General features: G+C 44.6%; 1 protein-coding gene across 2 annotated transcripts in view; it reads right to left on the bottom strand.

The window, feature by feature from the left end:
• RAI14 (retinoic acid induced 14) overlaps positions 1 to 5,586 on the bottom strand; it is a 125,399-nt gene extending 119,813 nt beyond the window's left edge. For both annotated transcript variants that reach the window (XM_045565814.1, XM_045565816.1), the window contains exon 1: positions 5,440 to 5,586. The gene's annotated coding sequence lies outside the window, so the exon portion shown is untranslated. The remainder of the gene's footprint in view (positions 1 to 5,439) is intronic.
• Positions 5,587 to 13,136: the final 7,550 nt, after the last annotated feature.

Below are 13,136 nucleotides of genomic sequence, written 5' to 3'. Positions count from 1 at the left end.
CCAGTAAACACCATTTACTACAGACTGGACTGGAGCACAATTAAGGTTAGACGAGGTGAGACCTATCATAAAAACCCAGCTTGTGAACCAGTCAAGACACAAGGCACAAACTTCCCCAAAGAGTGGACAGGGAAGAAAGGTGTTTCTTTCATATCTTCTGAACCTCAACTTAGAATTTTGCTGCTAAATACCTACTCTCCTCCCCCTTTTGATTATTATTTAAATCGTCTATGCCAGGATGACACTATATCTCATGACCACCAGGCGGGGCTTGATTACACGCATGTGTGTGTGAGTGTGTAGCTCAATGTTAATCTACTATGTGACAGAAACTCTGCTGGGTACATAGAATATAAAGTTGAAGAACAAGGCATGCTTCCTTCAATTACATAGAATGTTTTGCTTTGTTTTTAAACACATGGCTAAGTTAATAAAGTTACTTTTTAAAATATTGATTAAATTTACTGATACCCATTGGTGAGTCATTAAAAACTAGACTAGTTTTTTGTACATTGTGGATGGCTGGAGCAGGGAAATTGGGATTTGAAAAACAATCATCCTCTACTTTTCAGCTTATGAATAACTATAAACCAAAAAGAAGAAATCTCTTTAAATCCTGAAATATTTTAATAATAATCATATACTTCTATGCTTATGGTTTTCAGCTTGAAGGTTAACTAACCCTATTCAGATCCATAATATATTGATTTTTTTCAATTATTTCATTACAGAGTAAAATGGTTGTGCTTCAATATTCTAGTAATTTTTTAAAGGATACCATTAGTATCATATACCTACATGGTTCACTGGAAAAAAATCTAGACTCATTTTCCCTATCACTCACTTAAAATACACCCAAGAGGCCTTTGATATATTTGGCTTTGTTATGTCAATTCCTATACTCATCATGCAAGGTAGAAAATTCAGTTGGCTTCTAGCAAAATAATGCACTGTACTGTAACAGTAAATGTTTTCTGTACCATAATAAGGATTTTACGATGTGACAGTTCTTACAGTATTTCTAGGGCCCTTACTACATATTGGTTGCTCCAGATCTATAGATCTACAGATTAAAGTCATCATTTTCCTTCCATCATGAAATATCACCCCCCTCCAAAAAAAAAAAAAAAAAAGAATTCATAGATGAAGGCACAAAGTCAGGGCAATGATGAGTTAATCCTCTGCAACAAGTCAGAAAAATACATTTCTCTGTTCCTAGAAATTCAGTGTGTTTGGTGTTGCTGGAGATGCCAGCTATGCCAGATGCTGTGTGGAACTGACAGCACCCCTTGGCTGTGCATCTTTCACACTTACAACACCGCAAAACTAGGTTACCAAGAAAAGGAAAGGTGGGTGTGACTCTGAGCATCATGTTACTTACCTTTTTCTCTGAATCCAGGATTAGGCAAAATGCTAGGATAAAAATTTGAAGACAAAGTAGCTTGTGGAATAACTCACAGGGATTTAAATGGAGTGGTTTCTTTATAAAATATACTGTTTATTATCTTAACAGAACCTGTAAATAGGACATGTGGGGCACTTACGGCCATGGAAAAACTAGCACCATTTAGGATATCCAACAGGTGTTAAAAGAGAAATTTCAAGTAGGAAATCACAACAAAAAACATTCATTCATTCATCAAACAGTTCTTTATTATGTGTCAACACTGTTGTTGACACTAGGAATACAATTGTGAATAAGAGGGACAAAACCCTGCCTTCATGGAGCTCATATTCTAATACAGAAAGACAGACAATACTAATATAAATTAAAATCTAAAATCTGAAACACTCCAAAATCCAGAACCTTTTGAGCACCAATATGACCCTCAAAAGAAATGATCATTGGAGCATTTCAGATTTTTGGATTAGGGATGCTTAACTATGCAATGCAAATATTCCAAAATTCAAAAACATCTGAAACCTGAAACACTTCTGGTCCCAAGCACTTTGGGTAAGGGATATTTCACCCTTATATGGCAAGCTGGAAGTTGGGAAGTGCTTTGGAGGAAATAAAGCAGGGCAAAGGTCACAGGGTGAACTGGGTGGAAGATATCTGAGCACAACCTGAGGAGTGAGGGCACAGCCATGTAGATATCTAGGGGAAGTGCTTTTCAGGTACTGAAAACAGCAAGGCTCTGAGGCAGGAATGTGCCTGGTAATTTGAAGGTATAATCAAGAAGCCAATGTGTTTAAATGCTTTAAACTCCTTCCAGTCTAAAGGGTTACCATTAGGGGCAAAATTTTAATAACACAGCCACATTTTCTTAGAGCAGGAACATGGCTTTGTAAATGCTTACTGGAACCCCTTAATTTTACCAAGGAAGAAATGAGGAAGAGGAGGTTGAGTGAGTAATCCAAGGTCACACAACCAGTGACTGTCTGAGAAAAGGTACAATTATCCCAAATTTAGCACCAGTTTTGTCTCATGCTTCAATTTAATAACAAACAAGCACTTTTCTTACTAAGAAAAAAATGGGAAAAAAAGCAAAAAATAATCCAGCCAACTAATGTAATCTTTTTAGACCTTAAAATTGATCAAGTTGAATAAAAAACGTTCACATTTTTATTCAACAGAGCGCCAAAAGAGACTTTACAAACATCCTCAATATTTGTTGAGGAATGAATGAAATTATAAATGCAGCATTACTTAGACCTCACTATCCAGCAATTAATTGTACAGGTAACAGAAAAATTTGTGCATTAGGAAAGATGTCTCAGGATGTTTACTGTATCACTGTTTATGATAGTAAATAAAGTGGAAATAGACTGTTCCTCAGCAGAAAAATTGTAACAGTGTAAAAACTGAAAACTCTAATTTTCTATTGGCAAGGGAATAAGTATACTATAATTTATTCATACAGTAGAATTCTCCATAGCAGCTAAAATGAATATCTACATGTACCTCAAAAATATAACGATAAGCTTGAAAATGCAAACTGCATAAATATAGAATTAGGCCATTTACATAAAATGTTAAAAATGAACTCACATATAATTGTTGTGGATATACTATATAATATACGCAAGTACCAAAACATGCTTGGGAACTAAATGTCCTAACTTCACATTGGTGGTTACCTGAGGAGGCAGAGTAGGAGGTATGAATATTTTAGTTACAGTTTTTATTAGGGCACGTATGAAGTAAATATGAAAATATTAGCAACTCTTAAACCTAGGTAATAGAAAAAGGGATGTCTTACTGTATTCTCTTTTTATGTACATTAGAAATACTTCATACTTATTTTTATTTGTTTTATTTTTTTAAGATGGGGGTCTCACTATGTTGCCTAAGCTGGTCTCAAATTCCTGAACTAAAGAGATACTCCACCTCAGCCTTCCAAGTAGCTGGAACCACAGAAGCATGCCACCAAGACTGGCTAATTGCTTTTATTTTTAAAGAAGAAAGGAAGAGAGGGAGGGACAAAAGTTCTTTACTACTTTCTATCAACTCCAAGACCCCATTGTCCTTACCTCCAAATCTGTTCCTTCACCTTTAAAGCCTGGTGGATAGTAGGTGTGTACCTGCCTCACCTTTAAAGCCTGGGGGATAGTAGGTGTACCTGCCTCTAACATACCTTGAGAAGTAGTAGTCTGAAGAATTTCACTGTCAGGTACACCACTAGTGTGTGTGTGTCGGAGGGAGAAACTGTATCATTTCTCCACTGAAATCCTGGGCGGGGGGAGCTCAGCATCCATTCTTTTTAATTCACAGATATCAGTAATAAGATTTCTCAACAGGGTTACAACTACCACTCCCACTACCCCCCAAAAAGCCAAAAAACAAATCTAAAGAGTGTAAATGATACAATAAATTCATTAACGAAGCATCTCAGTGAATGGAGATGGAAATCGTGTCACAGCCCAACATCAGACAGACCTCCCAATCCATGTTATGCAAGCACTGTATAAAAGATAAGAACTGGATAAATTTCCTCGCATAAAATCGACTGCCTTACAAGGCCGCGAGGCAGGGGGGGGGGATCACACTTATTAGGCAACATTAAGAAAAGATTATCAGATTATATCCATTGGTAATAAAACTCCCAGCCTCACGAGTAAACAGTGCCCTGCACGCTGGGGACAGAGCAATCAAAATCCAGCCTCCCTGTGATTCACCGTCTCTTCTCCAACTCTGTTCAAACCTCAAGGAGACGAGACTCTCCCCGCTCAGATGAGCTTCTGCTGTGTCCCGCTGATGGACAGTTCCTCTCTACAGGCCCTGACAGCCCTGAGATCACCTTCCCCAGAGAACTAGCAATGACTCCCCGTCCCAGGCAGCGCAGGATTCTTTTCTCCCGGAAGGAAAACGGAATCCCACCCAAATCACCTGTGAGCCTGCAGCGAAAGGACTCACTTGGTCCTCAGGTGAGCGGCCTTGAGTCAGGAGATTTGCCCCAGTCCTCACTAGAAGTAAAGTTGGGCTGAGCCGGGCTCCTTGCAGAAGAAAGGGGAGCCTGGATACACAGCCAGGCCCCGGCCCCGGTGAGGTCCCTTGTGACCCCTCCATGTTATACTGGGCTCCATCTGCCGTAATGCCCCGTCTGTTGCCTCTCCAGGCTCTGAGGTCCCCTCCACAAAAGGGGGATGAGAAACCCAAAGGGTGAGCAGATGAGCCCTGCAAACTGCAGAAACTAGACCGCGGCCGCAAACCTGCCCAAGGAGGAGACCCACCCTCCCGGGCAGGGGTGCGGGCGATGACGGGCGCCCGTCTCGCACTCCGCATCCTCCTTCCTCCCGGAGCGGCCGCGAGTCTGCCCCAACTCCAGCATCCCTCCTCCCTCTCCGAGCGGCGGCGGGGTAAAGGACAAGAAGGCAGGGGGCAGTGGCAGGCCCGGAGTGGTCTCGCCTGCGCCCTCGGGCCAGCCGAAGGGGCTCCCTGGAGTCAGGCAAGGAACAATAGCGGACCCTGGGTCTCCGGAGCCATCTGGAGTCTCCCGCTCGCGCCTCCCTCCAAAGCTCCTCCAAGTTCGGCCGGGAGGCGGGTCGCGCTCAGAAGCAGGGACGCGGCGGGAGCGGGGCGCGGGCAGGACGAAGCAGGTGGGACACGGTGTCGACTCCAGGGCGCACCCAGAAGGCCCTCCCGGGGTCTGCTCATTCATTCCGACTCGCGCTCCCTCCGCAGCAAGCCCCTGCCCCGCGCCCTGCCCGAGCCGGCCTGCCAGGCGCGGGGTCCCTTCTCCTAAGTTGGCGGAGTCCTCCCTCTGCACCCGGACACCCCCATCCTTCCCTTCCTCTTGCCCCCAAACTGCCCTTCGCAGACAGTTGGCGGCCGGCGGCAGACCAGGGAGCGGTGGCGGGACCCCCGGGGCCGCCCGGCTCAGCCGCCGTCCCCAGCGCCCCGCCGCCTCCGTCGCCCGAAGCCCAGACACAAAGGCGAGGACGCGAGCCCGGGACCCCGCGCCGGGCGCCTCCCCACTCGCGGCGCCGCGCACTCACCCCATCCAGGCGGCGGCGGCGGCTTCCCGGGCCCCGCTGGCTGCGCCGCCCCGCCCGCCGCTTCCCCAGGAAAACGCGGCCGCCGGGCTCGCTTCCTGCTCGGCTTCCTGCGCCTCCGTCCCTCCTCCTCCCCGCTGCAGGGGTCAGCGGGCGCCGCGGCTCCCGGGCTGGGCCGGCGGGGCGGGGGCAGCCGCAGCACCACCACGTGGCCGCCGGGCGCCGGCCCCCGCCGACCTGCATCCAGCGGGAGCGGGAAGGGAGGTGCCAGCCATTCCCCTCCCCTTCCACCCCGCGCGGCCCCGAATTCCGCGAGTCAGGTGACCCCGCCCCGCGCTCCGGCCGGGACCTGCGGGAGGTGCTCCGGGCGCGCCCAGCCCCGGCGGCCGCCCCGTCCCCTGGGCCCGCGCCCCCCGGGCGTCCGTGGCTTGCCTTTAGTTTCCACGGATCGTGGGACCCTTCTCCGTGGATCTGTTTCATCGTCTTAACCTGAAGTTCGTGGAAACCACCCGCGCTCTGACCCCTGGCTTCAGGGCGGATGAGATCCCAAAGAGTGTTCATTTCTGGTCAGTTTCCAAAGTCGTCTGTGGTCGTGGCGGGTGTTTTAAGGTCACTGATCCTAGCCCCTTCTGACCAGAATCAAATTGGCTATGCTTTCCAAAATTAGCGAACAGAAAGCAAACTAGAGCGCGCTAGCATTCGCTGGACTGGAGCAACTGGTGAGTGTTTCCTAACACTCCTCAGGTGGCGAGGCCAGACTCCCAGCGCGAAGTGCTGTTCTAAGGAGTTGCGGAGGCAAAACCGACGGGCTGAACTGACAGGCAACACCACGAATGGGAACGCCCTCAAACCGAGTTTGGGCCGCAAGGGGGTACAGGCTCACCGCCCCAGGTGCCCTGCAGCCTCTCCCCCTTCCCAGCCCACTGAGACCTGACCTTTGAACCTTGAGGGGCTCCTCTACTAATTCCAGGGATTTCAAAGCTCTCTAATCATCTAATGTGGGCCGGCTTTTCCATGCATTCTAGTCAAGTTATCCAGCTATGACTTAGAAAGTTCCTCCCTTCTCCCGGTTAGCTCTGTGTCCTTTGCACAGAGAAGAAAGCTTTCTAGGTATAAATAAGCGGTGTGAAGTCCTTTCCTGGGAGCTACCCTAAATCAATCGAACTTAAGGGTGGGGGAGCCAACTCCAACAAAAGTGAAATTCGCCCTAACAGTTCAGTTTATAACGTTTTGGCTATATTTTAACATCTACACGTCAGACTTTCTCTGTTCCTTTCCCCCAACTATCCCGACACCCCTCCCCCAAGGGAACAGCCTGTCTTTGCTTTAACAGGTGAACTTAACTAAGAGGGAACAAAAGCTGCCCAACTAGCTGAATGGCCTTCACTTCCTAACATCATGCAGCCAATACTCCTTAGGGAAGTGATGAACAAGCTAGTTTAAAGCAAGATGTACACTCCTCTTCCTGTCCTTCATCCCTCTCTCAAATGAAATCACACTTTAGAAGAAATGTGAACAGGCAAACTTTTTGTGATTTAATGCTGGCAAATTCTACAATAGTGTTTCCAGGCAGTTCATGTCAATGGTGTACTGTAGGGTATTTTAGCTGAACAATACTGCTAGTTGTGAGTTTTCTGCCCTGCTTTTAACAGGGTAATCTCATTGAAACAGGGGCAGCTAGGAAGATAGGATTTGGAGTGTGGTACAGGGTATACGATACTGTCTTGGAAATTTAACATGTGTGTATTCTGCAATGGTGTACTGTAGGGTATTTTAGCTGAACAATACTGCTAGTTGTGAGTTTTCTGCTCTGCTTTTAACAGGGTAATCTCATTGAAACAGGGGCAGCTAGGAAGATAGGATTTGGAGTGTGGTACAGGGTATACGATACTGTCTTGGAAATTTAACGTGTGTATTCTGTAGGAACAGTTGACAAGTTGGAGGAGTTAAAATATTAACATTAAACAATGATTGTCTAAGGCAGGCACATCAGCCTTTGATTCACAGAGGACTTGTCCCTCTTCTTTTTTCTCTGTCACAGCCACCTCCAAAAGAGCTTACCTACGTATGTCAGCTCTTAGACTCCCATGGGTGGCTTGTGTGCTAGTCCCTTAGTTTATGATCCCACCCTCTCATATCAGCACACCTAACTCTGAGTGAGGGTCCACAGCAAGTGGAGGGAAGGGCTCTTACTGTTCCTCGGCTACGCCTGGATCCTTTTCCACATCCCCCCTTCTGAAACTCAAAACAACTTTGTGCTCTATAGGGTGCAGCAGCTGAAGTTTGCCACCCACAGGGGCATTAGTGGCCAAGTATGAGTTGAAGAGCATCTTCTCCTTTTGTTTTGTTTTTGGCCCAGGCCTTTTAGAAATGCTAATTGGGTTCGGGATACCTTGAATACCACTCTTTGATGGAGACCACACTCAAATAAAAGGGTTTGAGTGAAGGAAGCAAGAATCAAAGGACCACCTAATCTGTGTAGTCAAACCTTTTGGGAGAAACAGCCTGTTGTATTCCTTCATCCAAATATCAGGTAACTATGGTGCCCTATGTAGTACAGTGAATATTAACAGCAAGGAGACGAGAAGGTTTCCCGACCCCTATTTATTACTTACTTTACTTGCCATTTATACTTTGTCAAGTGTTTTAACCTCTCCTGGTCCCACTTTCCTCATCAGTAAAAGAGAACATCAAACTATATAGCCTCTGAGAACTTTTTCATTTCTGACATCCTAAATTCATTCTCACAATTAGAAGACCCTTCACAAGCAAAACCGCCCTGTCATTGCAGGGCAAAACACTGTTCTCTAATCATTTTAGAGGGTCGGTCTTGTCATACCAACATAGTAGTAAATTCCAAAAAGTGTTGCCATCCAGGACTCAGCAGGACTCCATAAAAGAAATTCATTGATCCAGAGGGCTCAATTTTCATTTTTGAGATTAAATAGTATCATACCTTCTTCCTTGCCTATCTATCATCAATATTTGTTCTTTCTAGATTAGGAACATCTTAAGTCTGAGGAACGAAAGCAAAGACCTGTTGGGGTAACAGGAAACTGTCCCTAAAGGAGGAAGTAGAGGTAGATATCACACCAGAGCCAAAAAGTAACTGTCCACTTAATTTGGTGTTTGGTCAGGATCTATCTGCACTTCTGGGTCTAGTCAGAGGCACCATGATTTCAGGGAATGTGGAAATATTGGACCCAGTCCAGAGAATGGAATAAAAACCCAATAACACAATCAGACAGTTGGAGGGAGATAATCTACCCAAAAAAGTCCAAATATGCATAGAAAAATCACTTTTTGTATTTTCTTGGGGATGTTTCCAAAAAGAAGGAAACTGTAACAAAGGAGAAATTAATAAAATAACCTTAGCATTACTTTTCATAATGAGCAAAACCATAGTAGTAAAGCAGCCTGCAAACACACTAATTGGTCCATGGTTTTTCCACTTGCCAAGAAGCCAGCAGGGATTTCTCCAAGGGTAGGTTACTACATTTTCCATCTCAGTAAGGCTGGGCACCTGCTCAGGAAGTGAAGCTAAGGTCTTTGGTAATAAATACATTCCAGAGCCATGCATCAGTGCCTTGCTTGCAGAGAGTGGCAGAGAAGCTAAGCATCTCAAGCTTGGTATTACAGACCTGAGAAGGCCTTAAGACTCTCTGGCCCATTATCACAGATGAGGAATGTACATCCTTAGAGCTGTGCTGTCCAGTGTGGTAGCCACTAGCCACATGTGGCTACCGAGCACTTGAAATGTTGCTAGTCCGAATTGAGATTAATACTTAATGTATTAAAAAATGAAAAATGTCCCACTAATACTTTTTTACATTAATTATGCATTGAAATGCTAATATTTTGGATATATTGGGTTAAATATATTCTTAACACCAATTTCACCTATTTCTTTTTTACTTTTAAAAATGTGATTACTAGAAAATTAAAAATTATTATGTGTGCAATATTTCTATTGGCCAGCACTGCTGTAGGGGTTAAAATTAGCAGCTAATGCACAGTTAGCATCTATTCTATACCAAACACTTTTCTAAGTGATTTGTACATTAACTACAGTGATTATACACTTAATTGTCTAATCTGGGACACTTTTGAAAGGGGGTGGGCAAATTCTAAGCCAGCCAGAACAGGAGGACTAGAGACACAAACTGGAACTGTCCTAAGCAAACTGAGATGTCAGCCCACCCTAACGTTGGGTCGTTTAATCTTTACATCAACCCTATAGATATCATTATGCCTTTGGGGCACAAGAGGGAACTGAGGCACAGAGACATTAAGTAACTTGCCCAAAGCCACACAGCTAGTAAGTAGCAATGTTGGGGTCCAAACTAGGGCAGTCTGGCTCCAGAGCCTGCATTCTTAACTGCTGTGCAACACTCACTATCTGCACAAGAGCCAATATAGATTGAGAATTCAGTGGGTTTTCCTATCCTCACAGCAACTGGGATGTAGTAATAGATTCAGCAATTTGCCTAAATCATAGAACCAGGAAGAGTAGAGCCAAAAATCAAAGCTCTGATGCCTGACTTCAGAGTGGTTCTTTGAAACTCTCCTCTGTATTGTCTTCGGGCCGCCTCTATTTACAAAGGACTCTCATATTGATCTCATTTCTTCTCCCAGTTCTGCAAGCAGAGGACTGGCTAAGAGAGGAATAGGACTCAGGGGGCATCGACCTTGGAACAAGCAACCAAACATAAAAAGCTCAATCTTGGTGGCTTTTCCTTCTTCAGAAGGAAGATTTAAGATAATCCAGATAGCCGTCTGTGCTGCCAAGTCGGTTGTTCTGCTGTGCATATCAGAAATTCCAGAAAATATTCTCCAGTTAAGGCAGTGGAAGAGGGCATTGTGAGGAGTTCATGAACATCCAGAAGGCAATCAGTTGGTTATCAGAAGACTCAAAGGAAGGGCTTTCACAAGGCTCCAGAGAGCCAGAAGCAGTAACGTGGCATATAGATCCACAAGTGCACCAGATGCACCTTTTCTTGCTTCCTCTTCAGGGGATCACAATCTTGGCAGCCCATTAGAACCACCTGCTTTTAAAAATCACGAATTGTCTTAGCTCCATACCCTAGGATATTGATTAAAGTGGTCTGGTTTGGGGCCCGGCTCTGGTATTTTACACACTCTATCTAGATCATCAGGAAGTGCTTTATTGGCTGTCCCATAAAGAGCATCTGGCTCTTAGCATTGAAAGCAGAGTGAGATTAGGTAAGGAGGGTGGACTGGATCTTGCAACAGGCTTTGCAAAGTCGATGCTCCAGAAAGATTTCTTGACAGAGTGATTGTAAACCAAGCTGCTATTTTTGTTGGCCTGGTACACTTGTTTTCTGTTATGGCATTAAACCTGAGCTATGAGATTTTTGTTTTCCTCATTGAGATCAACTTCTGCTTATGAGATATTTTAATTCGTGTTCCTTCCTTCTCCAAATAGTGCACCCATAGCAAAGCTGTGTACTACTTATGCTGATGAGTTATTTCCAATCTGTTAATGGCTCCTTGTTTATGTTTTTTCAAAGGCTCTGTGGCCATTTGGCTTCCGTCATCCATTCTCACGTTTCCATTTTTGTTTGCTCTTTTTAAAATCTTTAGTAGACTACAAGAAGTAGATTGCTTGTTGTTTTCAAAATTGGTCTTTCTACTGTGTGAGTGAACACATTTTTAAGAGACAGTTTCCACAGCATATTGTTAGTGCTTAAGATATATGACTGTACTACTGTGAAGATATTTAAAATTCCACAAGTTCTTGTTTGTTTTGCCTTAATACAAATTCCTCTAACTATCCGAATATGCACCTTAAGCAGCTTTCTCATATTTGGGATGAAGATTCTTCTAAGTTAAAGTTATCTTTCTTCCTTTGCCTTCTCTTTCAAAGAGAGTCCTGTAATTTCTTGTGTTAGAACTTCCTGTTTGAGTTTCAGAATAAGAAGATCAAGACTGTGAAAATGTTTCTGACTGTTCTGTGACATGCCAGAAGAGAGGAGGGGGCTGGAATTTGGGGAGCCAGAGAGATCACTCTGAGAACATTCCTTCAACAGAGCTGAGCTGGGAGAGGGAAGGCCCACCGAAGCCAGCAGAAGCAGGAAGGGAGGCCGTGGCGACTTCCTCCTGTGGGTTCCTGGAAGAGAAAGCACGAAGGCAAGGAGACAAATTGGCGTCACAACCACAGACCCATAAAAGGGGGGAGGTAGGGTTATGGTGTGAACGACATCGAGGCCACTATTGGCCAACAGGAGGGGAGTTTGTCCTTTCGGATTATGTAACAGGGAAGGGTATTTTGGAGGCCCTTTGAGAGGACCAGAAGGCAAAGTAAGTTGGCACAGAGTTACTCTGGGAAACTTGCCGCCAAAAGACCCAGGGGCCAAGGCCAAAGACAGGGTGGTAGAGATCGGAGTGGCTCTCTTATTTGCTTTGCGGGCTTCTGGGAAGTATTTTAAAACATTTTTATTTAAACTGCGAGTCTTAAGAGGCCTCTCCATTTACATCTAACATAACACACTCATATTAACAAATATGAATTATGAGAACGTCCTGTGGGCTCCTTCTCCCTCCCTGACCACACTGCCTTCTGCTCCAAGTCTGGGCATTCCTACTTGCATGTTCGTTTTAGAGGGAGGGAAAATGATTAGAGGTTAGAGGGGCATTTCAGAGATATTTTTGAATAGCCTGTGTGAGACCATTTCTGCAGAAGGCCAGTGAGAACGGAGCAGCCCTACCTGGGCAGGCCCTCCCAGCATGACCTGGAGAACAGGCTTCTGCAGCCCCCAGCAGTTGTCAGCTACTGGGCAGCAATCGGGGTTGAACTCTTGTTCACTTTTCTTTGTTTTTAAGCATGGAGTAAAGATCAGAAATGAAAGCATTTTTAAAAAAAGCACACAAAGAAGAAATACTCTGTCAGATAGTAAATTTAAACCCTGGTTTTTCCACTTAGTAGCTGTGCTTTCAGGGGTCAGTTACTTAATCTCTCTTGGCCTCCTTTTCTTTATCTGCCAAATTGGGGTAATATTAGTATCTGCCTCTTGGATTATTTTGGATATTAAATAATGAATATATATGAAGCATGTACAATAGTGTTGGGCACAGAGTAAGAGCTAAATAAATAATATCAATATCAATAAGTATTACTAACATGGAGAAGCATAAAGTCTGGGGGAGAAATAGTGGTATATATGGAAATTAATTCTACTGTCATTAAGGAGGTCAGAGGCCGTGGTTTACACATGTATAGGATACTATTTGCTAAGTCTTAAATGGAAACTTTATTGACTAGTATGTAAGGGACAACGCTGCACACACCAAGAAATAAGAAATATGAGATGTTCTCAGCCTTCAAAAAGCTTCCATCCTATTTGGAGAGCGGACACATAGACATCCATGGACAGAGAGTTAGTTAGCAAAAGAAGCAGCAAATGACTTCGTATTACTCTTTAGCTCTTTAGTGTTATTCTGCAGCTTTGCCAAGCCTTGTTGACTGGCAAGCTGTGCCCTTGAAAATGTGGGACCTACTATTCTGCTGAAATCTTATGAAGCTACAGCAATCAAAATATAAGTACTGTAAACTCTTCCCCATCCACAGGGATTGCTATTCTCACGTGCAGCCAGGGTTGAGAATGACTGTACCACGTGGCTCCCATGCTAGTGAGGGGGAGATCCTTAGCATCCAAATCAGCTGCCTATAATGAGCTAAC

This window comes from Lemur catta, chromosome 12, assembly GCF_020740605.2.
Source record: "Lemur catta isolate mLemCat1 chromosome 12, mLemCat1.pri, whole genome shotgun sequence".
Taxonomy (NCBI): domain Eukaryota; kingdom Metazoa; phylum Chordata; class Mammalia; order Primates; family Lemuridae; genus Lemur; species Lemur catta.
The sequence above is the reverse complement of the archived record's forward strand: the minus strand, read 5'-3'. Positions and strand labels throughout refer to the sequence as shown.